General features: G+C 40.7%; 1 long non-coding RNA gene across 2 annotated transcripts; it reads right to left on the bottom strand.

Annotated features, from left to right (window-relative positions):
- Positions 1-1,360: 1,360 nt before the first annotated feature.
- LOC137372164 (uncharacterized) lies at positions 1,361-16,898 on the bottom strand. Of its 2 annotated transcripts, XR_010975409.1 has the most exons (3): positions 16,785-16,898; positions 4,668-7,730; positions 1,361-1,591 (listed from the first exon to the last, which is right to left on the bottom strand). It is a non-coding gene; the product is annotated as an uncharacterized lncRNA (long non-coding RNA). The 2 variants fall into 2 exon arrangements; XR_010975408.1 differs by lacking the exon at positions 16,785-16,898 and having other exon boundaries at positions 4,668-10,129.
- Positions 16,899-17,126: the final 228 nt, after the last annotated feature.

Raw genomic sequence — 17,126 nt, 5'->3', positions numbered from 1 at the left:
GCGTCTTTGGAGCCAGAATTCCTGCATAGGCAGGCCCAGTGTCCTTTTACACCGAACGCCTTGCATAGGTCTCGAAATGTAGGAGAGCTTTGCCGTGAGTGGGACCAATCACACTTACCACACAGCTTGCTTGCTCTTTTCGATCTGGTTATGGTGTTGATACTGTTGGCTGCAGCTAGTGCTTGCAGGTGCTGTTGTCCAGTTAAAATGGCTTTGTATTTCCTGCCATCTTCCAACAGTGCATCAATGCTGTGACCTTTCTTTTTCCCCAAAAGGTTTTTCTGAAATGCTTCGATATAATCATCAGCTCCATTATTCGGTCTGACAGCTCAGCTTCTGAGGAATCACACTCGTTGCCCTTACCACGGCATCTGCTGACAAACTGGTTTATTAATTCAAAGCAAAATACTGCGGATGCTGGAAATCTGAAACAAAAACAAGAAATGCTGGAATCACTCAGCAGGTCTGGCAGCATCTGTGGAAAGAGAAGCAGAGTTAACGTTTCGGGTCAGTGACCCTTCTTCGGAACTGGTTTATTAATTCCTCTGGCTGTTGACTGTAGGACATCAATTCCAAGTGGTGCATTCGAAAATTCACTCTCAATTGGGGCTGATCTTCCAGCACTTTCCATATCTTTGCAGGATCTTTCTGGTCCTCTTCAGATATTCCAGAGGCATTGATTCTGTGCAATCCCTCATTTCCAATTGCTTTCATTATTTTTATAGCCTTTTTTATCTTGTTCTACAATTACTTGGTCTCTAAATCATAATTGCATTCTTTGTTGGAACAGTTTGAACTCAGATAGGATGTCCATGGCTTTCCAGTTTATGCTGGGAAAATTGGTATCCATGTTCCTGCTGGTCTTTTGCTTTAAAACCTGCTTTAAGACCTGGTCTGTGACTCTGTATTGCTTTCCCTTTGAAAAACAATCTCTTCTTTAGACTGGTTGGTTTGATTGAACAGGAGCAGCTTGTCTGTTTATCTAGCTTCCAGCACTCTAGTCTGTCTGTTTATACAGCTGTGCAATAGGCATTTCACGTGCTTTTTTAACCAGAGTTTGTTTATACAGTCATTCAAGGGGCAATTCTTCATGCTCGAGTGGTTTATGAGTTTTTTAAACTCTGGCTGAGTGAATGAAGGCTCTTCACACTGGGGTGATTTAATGGTTTCTTTTTATAGCTTTAGCTGCACGAATGGAGGATTCCCATGATTTTTCCTGTTGAGCGCCACCTGTAATGGCGTGGACCTGATCAGCGTGGGGGAGCCTTTGAAAACAATCGATCAGCCTGAAGGAGGGATCAGATTTTCCCTGTTTTTTTCTTTTATTGAGCCTTTAAAAAAAATCAACTTTACAAGCATCTCAAAAAAATTTTTTATTCTGGGGTTCGTATACCAACGGCACACTGGCTCACCCACTCACAGTGATTGATTTGTAGCCTGCCATTCACCTCTATCTTCTACAGCTGGAAGTGAGTTTTTTTTTTGCACTGTTTGGGCCAGTGTTTCCTTTAACTTTCTCTCTTTTAGCTTAGGTAGTTTTTAAAGCTGTTTTCCTATGATCTTCAATCTTGGATTCTGTCTTTTCACACAGCTGTCACCATGTAATGAGAACAGAAATGAGATGCAACATAAATGAGATGCATGGAGTTCAGTTGTTCAAGATCTCAAAACAGGTTTATTAAACAGCTGAACTAGTATATAGTGCAGAGCTATCTATTTACAGGACTTGCCTCTTGGTGTTACATTAGCAGAGTGACTCTGACATGTAGAGACTGCATTCTAGCACATCGCTCATTAGCATACTCAGGGATAGGCACCAAAATGTTGCACCATGAACATTTGACAAAATTATTGACTCAAACAAAACAGTATGCAATGCCAATGCGAATTACTTTTGCAATTACTTTTTCTGCTAGGTTATTTTAAAACACAAGTTTAAAGGCTTGAAGCAGGGGTGCCCATTTTCATGTGGGAGGCCACATTACAACTTTTGTCCCACATAGGGGGCCGGTGAGACAATTTCAGAAAGATAAAGGCATTAGAAATTTATTTTATTATTAATCGAAACAACAAAAGGTGCATTTTTGTGAAGAAGCTGTAAATGAGAAGACTAATTTATTGACTTACTTTCTGGTTACTATATTGGACACTGATTTAGTGAGACACCTGGCATTTTTCTGCTTGCAAAAGTAGTCAATGTTTGCCTGCACACTTGTTGTAGTGATGCGGAGTATTCCAGATAGATGTCCATTGTCAGGAATTATCTTGATCGCTCTCTCTCCCACTTCTCTCTCCCTGTGTCTGTCTGTCTGTTGCTCTTTCCCCCTCCCTCTCTGTGTTCGCCTCCTTGTGTTGTCCCTCCCTCTCTGTGTCGTCCCCCTTGCTCTCTGACCCCTTATTTCTCATTCTCTGTCACCTTTCACTCGCTCTTTGACACCTTCCTGTCTCTCTCTCCCCCTCCCCTCTCTCTCCCCCCCCTCTCTCCTTCCCCCTCCCTCCTTCCCCCTCCCTCCCTCCTCCTTCTCTCTCTCTCCCTCTCTCCTCCCTTCTTCTCTCATTATCGAATAAAACTCTATCAATTGTAATCTTGAAAGTTTCAATTGACCCAGCAGCCACAACTTTTTGGGGAGCAAGTTCCAGACACCAAAGTTGAGTTAAAGTACTCTAATAGGCCTGCCCTCTTTTGAATGTGCACTATGATTGGCAAAATTCTGTCAAATTACATGGCTTGTTAAGGCATTCTTTGCTGTTATTATACAGCAACATCAAGTTATCCAATAATTTTTGAGATTGAATACTACTTCTGAAATTTTTTAAAGGACTGATGACAAACAGTTCAATTGACCCTGCACTATCTTTGTTATCCTGAATGTGGAGCTACCCGTGGAGATTTTCCTGGAATACTGTATACTCAGTTGTAGCGAATTGCTCAGTCAGAAGTGACAAGTGCAGTGGCACATTCTGAAAAGCCAGAATGGAGATAGGATGTGCCAATAGTTTTGTCTTGGCTCCATATGAATTCTATTCCCTTTGACATGGAAACTACCAAACAGATAATACATTAGCCATAATCTAAATTAATTATTTACTGGATAAGCTCAAGTTACTGTATGAAGAGAGCTAAGAAAGGATGGCTGAGCCATATATTGTTGTACAAAATTCCCTGAGTACGACAGTAAGTGGCAATCCATCTGCTGTGAATGGAAACATGCTGGGTAAGGAATTCAATCGCATAGCAACCACTTCCTCAGCAAATAATGATCATGGTGGGGGGGGGGGGGGGGCGGAATTTTGCACTGTGATTTCTTGCACCTCATCTTCTCTGGAAGTGTGTGTGTTGCCAAATTGGAAGCCAGTACCTTCCAAGTGTCCAAGACACCTGACAGATACAGGTGTTAGGAGCTTTGAACATGCAATCGGAATGCCACCGTTGGCTTTTGGACCCCAATCAAAAATCATCAAATTTTATACATAAACTGATTATATGCCCTTATGATCCAGATCTTCAGCATCCTAACCAATAATGTTTAAAGGAGCTGCTGGAGACAGCCAACAAAAAAGGTAAGTAAAGTTTTTTTAGATATAATTCTGTTTCTGTGGAGCCAGCATAGCTGGAGTGCTCCTCCTCACTCCACAAAAAATGTTCAAGCTGCTGCCAGCCAGGGCTCACTTCTCTACTCCTCCCAGGACCTTGTTTGGCATTGGTCAAACTTCCTAAGGCCCTGACCAGCAAACTGCATCACGATGCCCATAGGCAGACCCATGGCTTATACAATCTGAAATTTACACCTTAATTTCTATTTAGTAGGCACTAGCACATGTAAGCCAATGTGTTGTTTTACCTTTTAATGTACAATCACTTTTTAACCATGTAACTGTTCTTTTATTTCTTTTGTATTAATGAATGTAGACTGGTTGTGATGGAGTCCTGTGAGTGTGGAGTCTGTCTCATGGTGGCAACATGGAGCATCAGCATACCCAGACTGAAGGCATCTAGTGAACTGTATTGTGGGCTTGAAAGTACACAATACAGTACACCTGTATTGAAAGCAAGATGGTCAATTTTAGTCTTGACTAATTAAACTGCAAAAGTGCTAGTATCCGGCAAGAGATCCAGGCTTTGCTTGTTAAGAGCTAAAAATACATGTCTGTCTGTACTAGGCTGAAGATTGATAATAGTGCTAGAGATAACGAAGCAGTGAAACTGTCTTTGTTATCTGAAGCAGTGGGCCCTGAAACTCTTACGTGAGGCCCAAGTCTGTAGCTATATACCTTGATTTTCCAAAAGAACAGTGAAGTAATTGCAGACCAATTGAAGGAGTTAAAAACAGGTTTTCCCTTATATGGATCACAACCATAGCAAAAAAAAGGTATAAAGAAAGAGCCCACAGGTGCATCTTTGCTGCAGTGGTTAGGGTGGTGTGGTCGGCCATCTGGAAGTCGCGCACGGAAGATTCACCGGTGGATTGACCACCGAGATGGACTCTGGCTCGCAGGACTGCTAAGCAACCAGTATTATCATGAGAATGTACTATTGCTTAGTGGTGTAATAAAGGTGTACCACATCTAGTGGAACAGTATCTAAGTTGTTGTGTGCCGTTGATACCCAGAGTAAAGGCTAGAACCTTTAGACCAGGTAGAGGGTCTTACACACAGATGATACTGACCTATCAATCTTCTTTGGCCTCCTTATCTCGAGAGACAATGGGTAAGCGCCTGGAGGTGGTCAGTGGTGTGTGGAGCAGCGCCTGGAGTGGCTATAAAGGCCAATTCTAGAGTGACAGGCTCTTCAATATATATTGTAAAACAAGTGAGTTTTAATTTTATGACAATCTACAGCACACCTTAATCGAAGACTCTTCTGTTGTCATAACAAGTAGAATATGGTAATACATGGTATCAGTTTAATACAATAAATAAATTTAAACAAAATAGTGAATAATCTTTTTACTGTATAACTAGTTATGTGAATTAAAACATATGTAAAACTTCAGTTTTACAAACTTTTCAGAATCTTTTACATAGACTATGCAATACTTCTTCATGTTACTGTATTATATTTATTGAGGGTTCTTAATATAATTTATTTTTTCAGATTATGCTAACTTTGTAAAGTCTCAAGTTGCACATATAACAAGCTAAATGATTATTTTCATTGCTTATTTATTCTACTTTCCTTTGGAGAACTTAGTGCAGCGTTAGTTTTTGTGTTTAGCTGAAAGCTTGACTTCCTGTGGTTGCAGTAACTGGTGTCATGGGACTTTTATTTTTCTGTCAGATAACTATATAAACAGAATCAGTATTTTGTGAGGTTTTTACACTATTTCAGCATTTAAAACAAAGTCTGACTAAAATCATTGCCAAAACTTACGACATCTGAAACAGGCACTGGTAGAAATTCCTACAGGTATGTGGTGTTTAATGTATGTTCGCCCCTACTGAGTTCACTTATGATCTGAATCTGCCATTTGCTCTCCACAAACCTGCACTTCCTCCATCTTGTGAATGCAGACAGGAAAGGAAATGAGCTCCAGATTTAACAGCAATTCTTAGATTTTAAATAGACATATTGCTGGGAAACCATGCAACTAGCAATGTTTAGTATAATAACATTCTAGTGAAAATTACATAAACTGCAGTATATTAAAAATATAAAGGTCCAGGTAAAAATGACAATCAGATCTGCACTAACTTTAATACTATGGGATAATTCTAGTGAGAATGCATAGGCTGATATTAAACTTTAAGAGTAGGCTTAAGTGTCAAAGTAACAGAAATTATTGGCACAGTGGCCCTTGCTGCATAACTGCATACAAAGGCAATTACAAATGTATAAATCACTGCAACTAAAACGATTGAAAAAAAGAGTAATTCAGCAACAATTAATGGAGAGTACGTCTCACAACAAGCACTATAGTTTTTCTTCTAAGGTTAAGAAAAGTCAAAATAGTGTTATTACAAATTACAAAACATATTTGTAGCGGAAAGAAAACAAAGGGTACGGAAAAAATCTTCATGTACCCCAATGTTGCCTCCTTGTGCCTGAGTCAATGCCACAAGGGTGCTGAGAAGCGACTGGAAATAAAACTCTTATCTACTGTAAGTATCCAAATTATTGACTTACTTTAAAATATTCTTAATTGTTTAAGTATGGAAAACAAATAATTTTATTGCACAGAATCTACAGGGTTAGAAATTTTCAAATATTTCTCTACCATTTCAGAATAATCACAATATCGCATTATGTGCTCAGTATCATTCCAAGTAGTGTTTATCACACAAACTGTCAGAGAAACCCACTTTTCTGCTTTACTTCTGCAGCATTTTGTTTACTTTTTGAATATTGTTGTTTAAATGGCAGCATAGTGTGAGACACTAGATTGCAAGAATTTACTGAATCAGAGGTGTGAGGGAGCAAAATTAACCAGTTGTAGTAAAAAAAGACTAGTTTTCTCAAGCCAGCAGACTAATTGAGAACCAAAGAAATTTAATTCCCAGCAGCTGTAGCAGAGATTAAATGAGAGTTTTGTGATTTAAACATGCTCTGCAATTTGTACTGGTGGACCACACTATCAGACTGCAGATTTTTAAAAAATCCCCAATGTTCTTCTGCTGTGCGGGCTGGACCTTTCTTTCACCACAATTAATTCCATGTTATGATCATCTTAGCAGTGGTCAGCAGATTTAGGGAAGAAACAAACAGCTATACAAACATTCAGTCCTGTAACCATTAGAATGCTGGGTCCCCTTAAATATAATCATTTTAATCAGTGTAAGCAAAGTTTTTTTGAAGAAAAATTTCAGCAAGCTTCAACAGCTAAAGGAGTAATGAATCACCGACTGTGGTTCAAAGCTCCAAGCTGGCAGAATTCTCCTTAAATATGTAGGTTGGGCTCTCTGATGTCATTGGGAACCCAATCTGCAATTTCAACCTGACACCAGAGTAGGGATGCAGTGACAGCTTCCCTGCTATGCCAAACCTGCAGCTGCCTCCTGCCATCTGTGATGTCCTTGGGATTTGAGTGAGGTTTAGCCGAGTTTACTGTACGAACATACGAATTAGGAGCAGGAGTAGGCCACTCGGCCCCTCGAGCCTCGAGCCTGCTCCACCATTCAACAAGATAATGGCTGATCTGATTGTAACCTCAACTCCACATTCCTGCCTACCCCCAATAACCTTTCATCCCTTTGCTTATCAAGAATCTATCTACCTCTGCCTCAAAAATATTCAAAGACTCTGCTTCCACCGCCTTTTGAGAAAGAGAATTCCAAAGACTTAAGAATTAGTTGTGAGACAAAGAAAGACTGCAGCAGCTTAACAGAAAAGCTTCTTCATTTATTCTGTCTTAGTTTTACTTTCACTTTGCTAGCATGTGTGTTCTACATCAGCATCTAGATGCAATGCAATTTCAATTTCAAAACACCCCAACACTACACCATCCGAATCTCTTATTCTCACCTGTCGGCAAGGCAGTGATTTCTGCCAGGTTCGGTGAGGTCTGGGAGTTAAAATCTCTCCATGTGAGTTTTCCATTTGCCCAGGCACCCCAACCCCAGGAACCTATCCTGCCCCTACTTAAAATCAAGGCCATTGTTTCCTGATAGTTTGACATAGGTAGCTATTTGTTGTACCTTTTAGGAACACTCAGCCCCAGCATGCCACTTGCTTTTAATTTGAAGTTGAAATGTCCATTCATGACCCAGGGTAAATAATTTTTCTTTCTGGCAGTCTGAAAAAGGAATTAAAATGATTTTATGATTTAGCATGGTTAATTGCAAAGATTTGTTTGTAACACTAACGTCAGACTCTGCTGTCTTGTGCTTTCCCTAAAGAGAGATCTTTTACTTGTATCCAGGTTTGCTTGATACGACTGAATATCTGTTGTTGATAAATATTCATATAATCATTGAAATGTTCAAAAATGTATATATTTCTCAGTATAAATGTATTTTTTTGCAATTCCACCAATGTGCTTATTGGATAATCAGAATCAGTAGAACATACTACAAATTCAGTGTCTGCTATAATATTTGTAATAATTTGCAAAGTTAAAACCTGTAAGGCTTTCTTGATGGCTCCAGTGAGCAACTGAGTCATTTAAAACTTTACTCCTGGTCTGTACTGAGTTAACTAATTTCAGATGGGGTGGCAGGACAGGTGCTACAAATTGTTTCAACACCCCTGTGGCTTAGGGAGGCAAAATTAGTCAGTTCATACTCCCTATTGCTATCCAGTGTGTCTATGTGAATGACAGAGGAGGTTAGAAATGTCTGTGATGTCAACAATCATGGTTAAGGTTCAAATGTCAACTGAAGAGTGACATTTCCCATTGAACACTACTACAGCAAAGAGTCAAATAAAGCAGTGCCTTCAATAAAAGACAGAAAGGGAAACATTGAGAAAAGAAAAATTGTATGTCTAACAATAAAAACATGTATTTATATAGCATCTTTAATGTATAAGAAGATCTAAAGGTGCTTTGCAGAAGCATCATCAAATTTGACACTGAGTCCCATTAAGAGTTATTAGGACAGGTGACCAAAAGCTTGTGCAAAGATGTAGATTTTTAAGCAGTGTCTTAAAGGAGAAGGGAGAGGTGGAGAGGTTTAAAGAGGGAATTCGCGAACTTAGGCCTAGGCAGCTGAAGGCACAGCTGCCAATGGTGGAGTGATGAAAATTGAGGATGCGCAAGAGGGCAGAAATGGAGGAGAGCTGATATCTCAGAGGCTTGTAGGGGTGGGCCAAAGTTACAGTGATGGGGAGGGCTGAGGCCATTGGGGGATTTAAAAACTAGGAAGAAAATTTTAATAACGAGGCATTGCCAGACTGGGAACTAATGTAGGTCAGTGAGTACAGGGTTGATGGGTGAGCAGGACTTGGTACAAGTTACTATACAAGCAGCAGAGTTCTGGATGAGATTAAGTTTATGCAGAATGCAAGGTGGGAGGCTGGCCAGGACAGCATTGGAATAATTGAGTCTGGATGTAACAAAGACATGGACAAAAGTTTCAGTAGCAGATAAGCTGAGGCAGGAGCGGAGATGAGTGATGTTACGGAGGTAGGCAGTCTTGATGATGGAGAGGATATGGGGACTGATGAGCTCAGACAGGGCATTCTGGATGTTGCTCTTTGTTGGAGATGCAAAACAATATTAAAATGCTAGATGCATTTGGCCTGCAATCTGAAACTAGCAAGTACATTCCAATCTGCAAAGGTACCCTGGTTGACATGTTTCCACCTACGAATGACGATGGGTACGCAGTAAACAATCCATTAAGGTGGGGCATCTACTCTTGGTGCATCTTTGCTTATGGCAGTGAAGGCCAATCCTTGAGAGGTAGGTTCTGTCACAAATGCCGCAGGAGAAGCTGTCAAGTGACGCTGTGAGTTGTTTTCAGCGTTGGCACCTGTTGCCAAGCAGTAGCCACTGGTCATTGTGGTAGTGCACGCCAGTCCACAGGATGTGTCGCCATTTCCCTCTTTCACCAGCTAGTGATTCCCAAGTGCGATAGTCGACATTTAAGGCCTACATGTCATGCTTGCAAGCATCCTTGAAGCTGAGCTTTGGGTGTCCCACTGGTCATCTGGCTCCAGCTACCTCACCATACAGAAGGTCCTTAGGTACACGACCGTCTTCCATCCTGTGAATGTGTCTGATCCACCGAAGCTGCCTCTGTTTGATTTGTGCCAACACACTTGGGAGCTCTGCCTATGACAGGACTGTTGCATTTGTGATTTTGTCCTGCCAGAATATACCCAAAATGCACCGCAGACAGTGAAATGGAAATTATTGAGCTTCTTTTCCTGGTAGCTGTAAACCACCCGTGTTTCACAGCCATACAGCAAGGTGCTGAGAACACAGGCCTTATAAACCATCAGCTTGGTCCTAAGAGTCAGCCAAAGGTGATAGCTGCTTTCCTTATGTGTGGATCGAGCTCTGCATCAAGGGACAGATTGTCCCCAATATGTTCATCATATAAAAGGTCCCCAACGAAACAACAATTAAACTATGATTGAACTGAGATCTGTTTTTCCAACAATTAGATTTTGTGACTTTAAAGGGAGATAGCTCAATCTTAGCAGAATAATAAATTTTTTATAATAAAAACAAGAAATGCTGGAACCACTCAGCAGGTCTGGCAGCACCTGTGAAAAGAGAAGCAGAGTTAACGTTTCGGGTCAGTGACCCTTCCTCGGAACTGAGGAAGGGTCACTGACCCGAAACGTTAACTCTGCTTCTCTTTTCACAGATGCTGCCAGACCTGCTGAGTGGTTCCAGCATTTCTTGTTTTTATTTCAGATTTCCAGCATCCACAGTAATTTGCTTTTATAATACATTTTTTATTGCAGGCTATCACAATTCTGTCTTTATTAAATAACATATCATCTAACTTATGAGAATCAATACCATAGCTGATCTGCAATTTTATTTTTTTTAAATCTATTATGTAATGCTAACTGAGAGGTGGACAGGGGCTTCAAGGTCTTTGGCTATGGTATTGGGTAACTGGCTGCTAATACATATAAATTGTCCTCGACGACTCATGCCCCGGAATTCTTTCCCAACTTCAAAGTGTATTGTTTCCACTTTGTTTCTCCCCTTGATGCTCCAGCTGAGAACAGGAACTTGTCTTTGTCTTTTTCTGAAGAATTAGAATCTATTCCAGAGTATTCTGACTCATTTCAACTACTTGTATAAATCATGGGCAGGAAGCTGTATCATACCACTCAGTAGTACACTTTGTCACTGTTCATCCTAAAAGCAAATTAAAACTATGATGTTATCTTTGTGCTGATATCAGTAAACAAGATTAAAAGACTAATTGCAGTTTGCATTAATATGAAGCCAAAACCATACAATATCAATCACAAATTGTGTGGCGTAATTCAGGAAAAAAGGGGAGGAGGTAGTCTTACATTACTGGTGCTTCACGTGCACTTTAGTATGCCCATAACCTGATCATCATTTTAAACTTGGCATATCATCTATTTTTTAAAGAACTTCAGTGTTGGAGATCTTGTCTTGCCATCTGACCTTCATTAGCATCTCAGGCAGCCTTGGTGAAAGTGATTCAGTTTCTTAAAGTGGCATGCAAATGTTGCCACAAGCATAAAACAGGGTTGTCAGAACAACCCTGAGATAACCCTGTATACTTTGACATAAAAACAGAAAGTGATGGAAATACTCAGCAGGTCTGGCAGCATCTGTGGAAAGAGAAGCAGAGTTAATGTTTCAGGGCTGTGACCTTTCGTCAGAACAGCTAACTGTATACTTTGAACTTGATCGGCAGGCTGATGCCTCTCTTGTCCCAGAGTTGCTCACGGAGTTTGCCAAAAGCTACATTTCTGGTACAAATGCCTGACGAACAAATCTTGAAGATGATCCTTTATGGCACATTAACAACAGGGAAGCAAGTTCTTGGGGTCCGTGTGTACAGATCCTTTCATTGTGGCAGGACATATTGCGATATTAGTTAGCAAAGCATATGGGATCTTGGGCTTCATAAATGGTGGTATTGAGTACAAAAGCAGGGAAGTTATGCTGAACCTTTTTAAAGATCTGATGAGGCAACAACTAGAGTATTGCACCCAGTTCTGGTCACCACACTTTAGGAAGGATGTGAGGGTCCTTGAGACGGTGCAGAGGAGATTTACCAAAATGGTTTCAGGGATGGGGGATTTTAGCTACAAGGTTAGGTTAGAGAAGCTGGGATTGTTCTCTTGGAACAAAGGAGTTTGAGGGGAGATTTGATAGAGACGTGCAAGATTATGACAGGTTCATATTAGTTAGACAAAGAAAAGCTGTTCCCATTAGCTGATGGCACAAGGACTATGAGACACAGATTTAAGGTTTTGGGCAAGAAATGCAGGGAGGATGTGATGAAGAACATTTTTAAGCAGCGAGTGGTAATGACCTGGAACTCTTGCCTTAAGAGGGTGGTGGAAGTGGAGACGATGAATGACTGCGAAAGGAAATTGGATGGGCACTTGAGGGAAATAAACTTGCAGGGCTACGGGGATAGAGCAGGGGAATGGGACTGGCTGGCTTGCTCTATGAGAGCCAGCACGGACCCGACGGGCTGAATGGTCTTCTTCTGTGCTGTAATGACTATGACTCTATGACTCATGGTGGACAGTAAAAGATATATAAAAACAGCTTAAAAGCAACTCTGATACAGTGCAAATTAGGCATCTATTAGTGGGAACAATTTACTCAAGACAAGAAAGTATGGTGAAACACTATTCACAAAGACACCTCCTACTAAGAGGCCCATTGCATTTCTGATGCTGAATGTAAACATCACCTGAGGAAGTCTCATCTGATAAATCAAGATCCCCAACCTGGTGTATTCAGGATCCACTGTTCAATCTGTGAACACTCAATCCTGGTAAAAGTAGGTCTCATCGGTCATCAAAGAACTCACGGCAGAAAATGAGATTTTGGCTGTTCTCTTTGATGGCAAAGGACAAACACTAATGTATATAACTATAACCTAGAGTAAAACTATGTCTAAAAAGTTTTGAGATGGCTCCTTGGACCACCCAGGAATATTGTAAACTTATTTGTTTTTTTTGCTCAACAATTCTTTCCCCCTGCCTGCTTTCCTGAAAGACGTTTGCTGTTCATGATGCCGTCTTCTCTATATCAGGGAGATCAAACATAGATTGGGTGATCGCTTTCCTGAACACCTCCATTCCATCCGCAAAAGCAACCTTGACCCTCCCTGTTACTTGCAATGTTAATTCTCCATTCCACTTTGATTCTGACCTCTCTGTCCTTAGCTCAAGGCTCAGCAACACATTTTTCTACTCAGCATTTTGCAGCGTCTGACTTGAATAGTGACTTCAACAATTTTAGACTTTAACTTGAATGCAGTTGCAGTTCAAATAGGATGAGTTGCACCTGCATATATATGGATGAGAGAGGGAGCAGATTGGTTCTATAGATGGGGATCCCAATTCTTGCACTGCTCGCAGGTGACCTGAACCTCTAGCCTTGACCTGCCATTTTCTTCTATCAGACCCCTAGTCCACTGGAGCCCGCTCTACTTTGGCAGGTTTTCATGCTTCCTGTCTCCAACTTAGCTAACTTGCTTTAACTATTCACATGGTCACTGGGTCTCATACAAATCTTTTATTTCTCTAACTTCTCTCATCATGCCTCTTGTTGCCTTGTGCTATTTTTACATCTGTTAATTAGCCATCACCTGTTCTCCACCAAATCACTTTAATATTTCTCATTCTTTTTATGTTCTTGGGTTACCTCTAGACTCCACTATTCCAATGCTCTCCTCGCTGGCCTCCCACTTTCCACCCTCTGTAAACTTGAGCTGATGCGAAACTCAGCTGCCTGAATCCTAACTCACAAGACCTGTTCACCCATCAACCCTGTGTTCGCTGACTGACATTGGCTCCTGGTCTGGTAACACCTCGATTTTAAATTTTCATCCTTGTGTTCATACCCATGGCTTCATCCCTCCCTATCATTGTTAACTCCTCCAGTCCTATAAACCTTCACGATTTCTGTCCTCCTTCAATTACAGCTCCTGTACATCCCTGACATTCATGCTCGACCACTGGGGGCTGTGTCTTCAGCTGCATAGGCCCTATTCTCCGGAATTCTCTCCCGAAACCTCTCCGTGTCTCTACCTCTCTCTCCTTTAAATCATTTCTTCATACCCACTACTTTGTTCAAACTTTTGGACACTTGTCCTAATATCTCTTTATTTGGCTCGGTGTCAAATTTTACCTGATAACATTCTTGTGAAGCGCCTTGGGATTTTTTTACTACATTAAAAGTGCTAATAGTGCGAGCTGTTGTTCCATCTGTTTCATTTGATGAGGTGCCACATCAAAGGTTATTGCAAAAAATAAAAGCTCATGGTGTAGGGGGGTAACATATTGGCATGGATAGAAGATTGGCTAGCTAACAGGCAACAGAGAGTGGGCATAAATGGGTCATTTTCTGGTTGGCAAGATGTAATGAGTGGTCTGCCACAGGGATCTGTGTTGGGGCCTCAACTTCTTACAATTTATATAAATGACTTGGATGAAGGGACCGAACGTATGGTTGCTAAATTTGCTGATGGCACAAAGATAGGTAGGAAAGTATGTTATGAAGAGGACATAGGGATATAGATAGGTTGTGAGTGGGCAAAGACCTGGCAAATGGAGTATAATGTGGAAAAATATGAAATTGTCCATTTTGGCAAAAAGAATGAAAAAGAAGCATATCTAAATGGTGAGAGATTGCAGAGCTCAGAGATACAGAGGGATCTGGGTCTCCTAGTGCATGAAACGCAAAAGGTTAGTATGCATGTACAGCACATAATTAGGAAAGCTAATGGAATGTTATCGTTTATTGCAAGGGGAATTGATTACAAAAATAGGGAGTTAATGACTTCAGCTATTCTGGGTACTGCCTGTGTGGAGTTTGCAAGTTCTCCCTGTGTCTGCGTGGGTTTTCTCCGGGTGCTCCGGTTTCCTCCCACAAGCCAAAAGGCTTGCAGGTTGGTAGGTAAATTGGCCATTATAAATTGCCCCTAGTATAGGTAGGTGGTAGGGAAATATAGGGACAGGTGGGGATGTGGTAGGAATATGGGATTAGTGTAGGATTAGTATAAATAGGTGGTTGATGGTCGGCACAGACTCGGTGGGCCGAAGGGCCTGTTTCAGTGCTGTATCTCTAAACTAAACTAAAACTATACAGGGCATTGGTGAGACCACATCTGGAGTACTGTGTACAGTATTTCTTTAAAGGATGTAAATGCTTTGGAAGCAGTTCAGAGAAGGTTTACTAGACTGATACCTGGAATGGGCGGGCTATCTTATGAGGAACGATTGGACAGGCTAGGCTTGTATCCACTGGAATTTAGAAGAGTAAGAGACGACTTGATTGAAACATATAAGATCCTAAGGGGTCTTGACAGGGTAGATGTGGAAAGCATGTTTCCCCTTGTGGGAGAATCTAGAACTAGGGGTCACTGTTTAAAAATAAGGGGTCGTCCAATTAAGACAGAGATGAAGAGAAATGTTTTCTCTCAGAGGATCGTGAGTCTTTGGAACTCTCTTCCTCAAAAGGCGGTGGAAACAGAGTCTTTGAATATTTTTAAGGCAGAGGTAGATAGATTCTTGATAAGCAAGGGGGTGAAAAGGTATTGGGGGTAGGTGGGAACGTGGAGTGATCAGTTCAGCCATGAACTTATTGAATGGCGTAGCAGGCTTGTGGGGCCGAGTGGCCTACTCCTGCTCCTAATTCATATGTTCTTTCTTCCCTATTTCCTTTGCTCTGGTCCTCCTTATAAGCTGTTTATTTGTAACAACTTCCAGTTTTGATGAAGAGTTACACCTGAAATGTCAAAATCTTCCTTTCTTTACAGATGTTTTCTATTTTTGTTACAGAATTGATCATGCCTATGAAGATGTCAACAAACTCTCTTCCTCGCTCCTCCCCAAATGGACGTTGTGTGGATGTGGATAGTTATCTTGGATGGAAAAATCAAGTTCATTGCTTGTGACTATGATGGCAAAATACAATAAAAATACAGCATGATGTTTGCAATGCAAACATCAATCAGCAGTATCTAGTGATCTATATCACACGATATATGACATATCTGAAGTATACACCAGTTTATTCCAGCTGGGTATAATTTCAAAGAGAACTTTTCTGACAATCTTTCATTTTATAATTTAAATACAGAAAAGAGAAACTGATGTGTACACAATGAACACCAGAGGGAGCAAATGTGTGAACGTGTTAACATTACAAGTACTGTACATCATTATGTGCTGCAGAAAAACTGCTTTGTATAACTGATTATGCATGAAAAATACCCTACTAATGACACTGAACCTGTAATTTTGCATGTTCATATTTCTACTGATGTTTTATAATCCTTCCCGAGGGATTGCACCTTGATGTGGTGGGAAGGCTTGGTTACTCTAATGATCCTGAGCTGTGCTGGCATGAATGTAACACCTAGTAGAGTCAAGGGATCTCCTGGTGTGGAATTGTGAGTCATGCTAATGACCTCTCATTATGGAAACAACCCAGAGATAAGCTAGGTATGTTACAGACTTGTAAATATAAACACCAACTGTAGAGAATCATGAACTGCCGAGATTCTAACTAACGAATTAACCGATGGTTTCGAAGTCAAAAGCAAAATACTACAGATGCTGGAAATTTGAAATAAAATCATAAAATTGCGGAAATACACAGCAGATCAGGTAGCATCGACCTGAAATATTAACTCTGTTTATCTCTCCACAGTCGCTGTCTGATCTGCTGAGTATTTCCAGCATCTTTTTTTAAATTTATGATTGTTTATAAAGCCTATTGTTACTCTGCTTTGTTCTGGAGTCAGGTTGGATCCTGCATTTACAGACAGTTTAGCAATAGTGAGTTGTGACCCAGTGTGTATCATCTGTGTAACAGTTTGTCACAAGATTCCGTTTCTATGGTGATTGGTCCATGACGACATAGACTATTGCACCATTAATTATGTGTCGTACAAAAGTTATCACACAAGCGTGAAAGACCCATAAGAAACAAAGATTACGGACATGAGAGAACTCTGACATTTTCTTGAATTAGTGAAAAAATAATCATAGCTATAATATTAATGTTCAATTTATTATATGGGGTGTTGTGTCATGCAGTGCTGGACATAAGTGACAAATAACTTAACTTACCTTATCTCAACCAGGGTTAGATATTTTTAAGGTCAGCATCGATATCACTACAAAACATAAACTAAAGTTTGTAATCCTTACTTACCTGGAGGGAGTTGGGAGTGGTGGTTGCAGCGGCAGACCTGGGTGGAGCCAACTACTGAGGAGCATATAAAGAGACCCAGACTTGGGGCTTTCCACTTACCTGGAGGGAGTCGGTCGCGGCAGTGGACCTGGGTGGAGCCAACTACCTCTACAAGCCAGAGTTCCGAAAAAAAAACAAACCGTGACATCACAGGAAAGTGATGAGTTGATTGGCTGATGAGTATTGCTGCTTAGGGACTGAGTCTGAACAACTGGGAGTTTAAAAACATTAAAAATATTAAATATTAATCACAAGTAACAAGTGGGTAGCTGGTGAATCTTATCTTTTATTTTAAATAAGGTT

This window comes from Heterodontus francisci, chromosome 7 (assembly GCF_036365525.1).
Source record: "Heterodontus francisci isolate sHetFra1 chromosome 7, sHetFra1.hap1, whole genome shotgun sequence".
Classification (NCBI taxonomy): Eukaryota; Metazoa; Chordata; class Chondrichthyes; order Heterodontiformes; family Heterodontidae; genus Heterodontus; species Heterodontus francisci.
The sequence above is the reverse complement of the archived record's forward strand: the minus strand, read 5'-3'. Positions and strand labels throughout refer to the sequence as shown.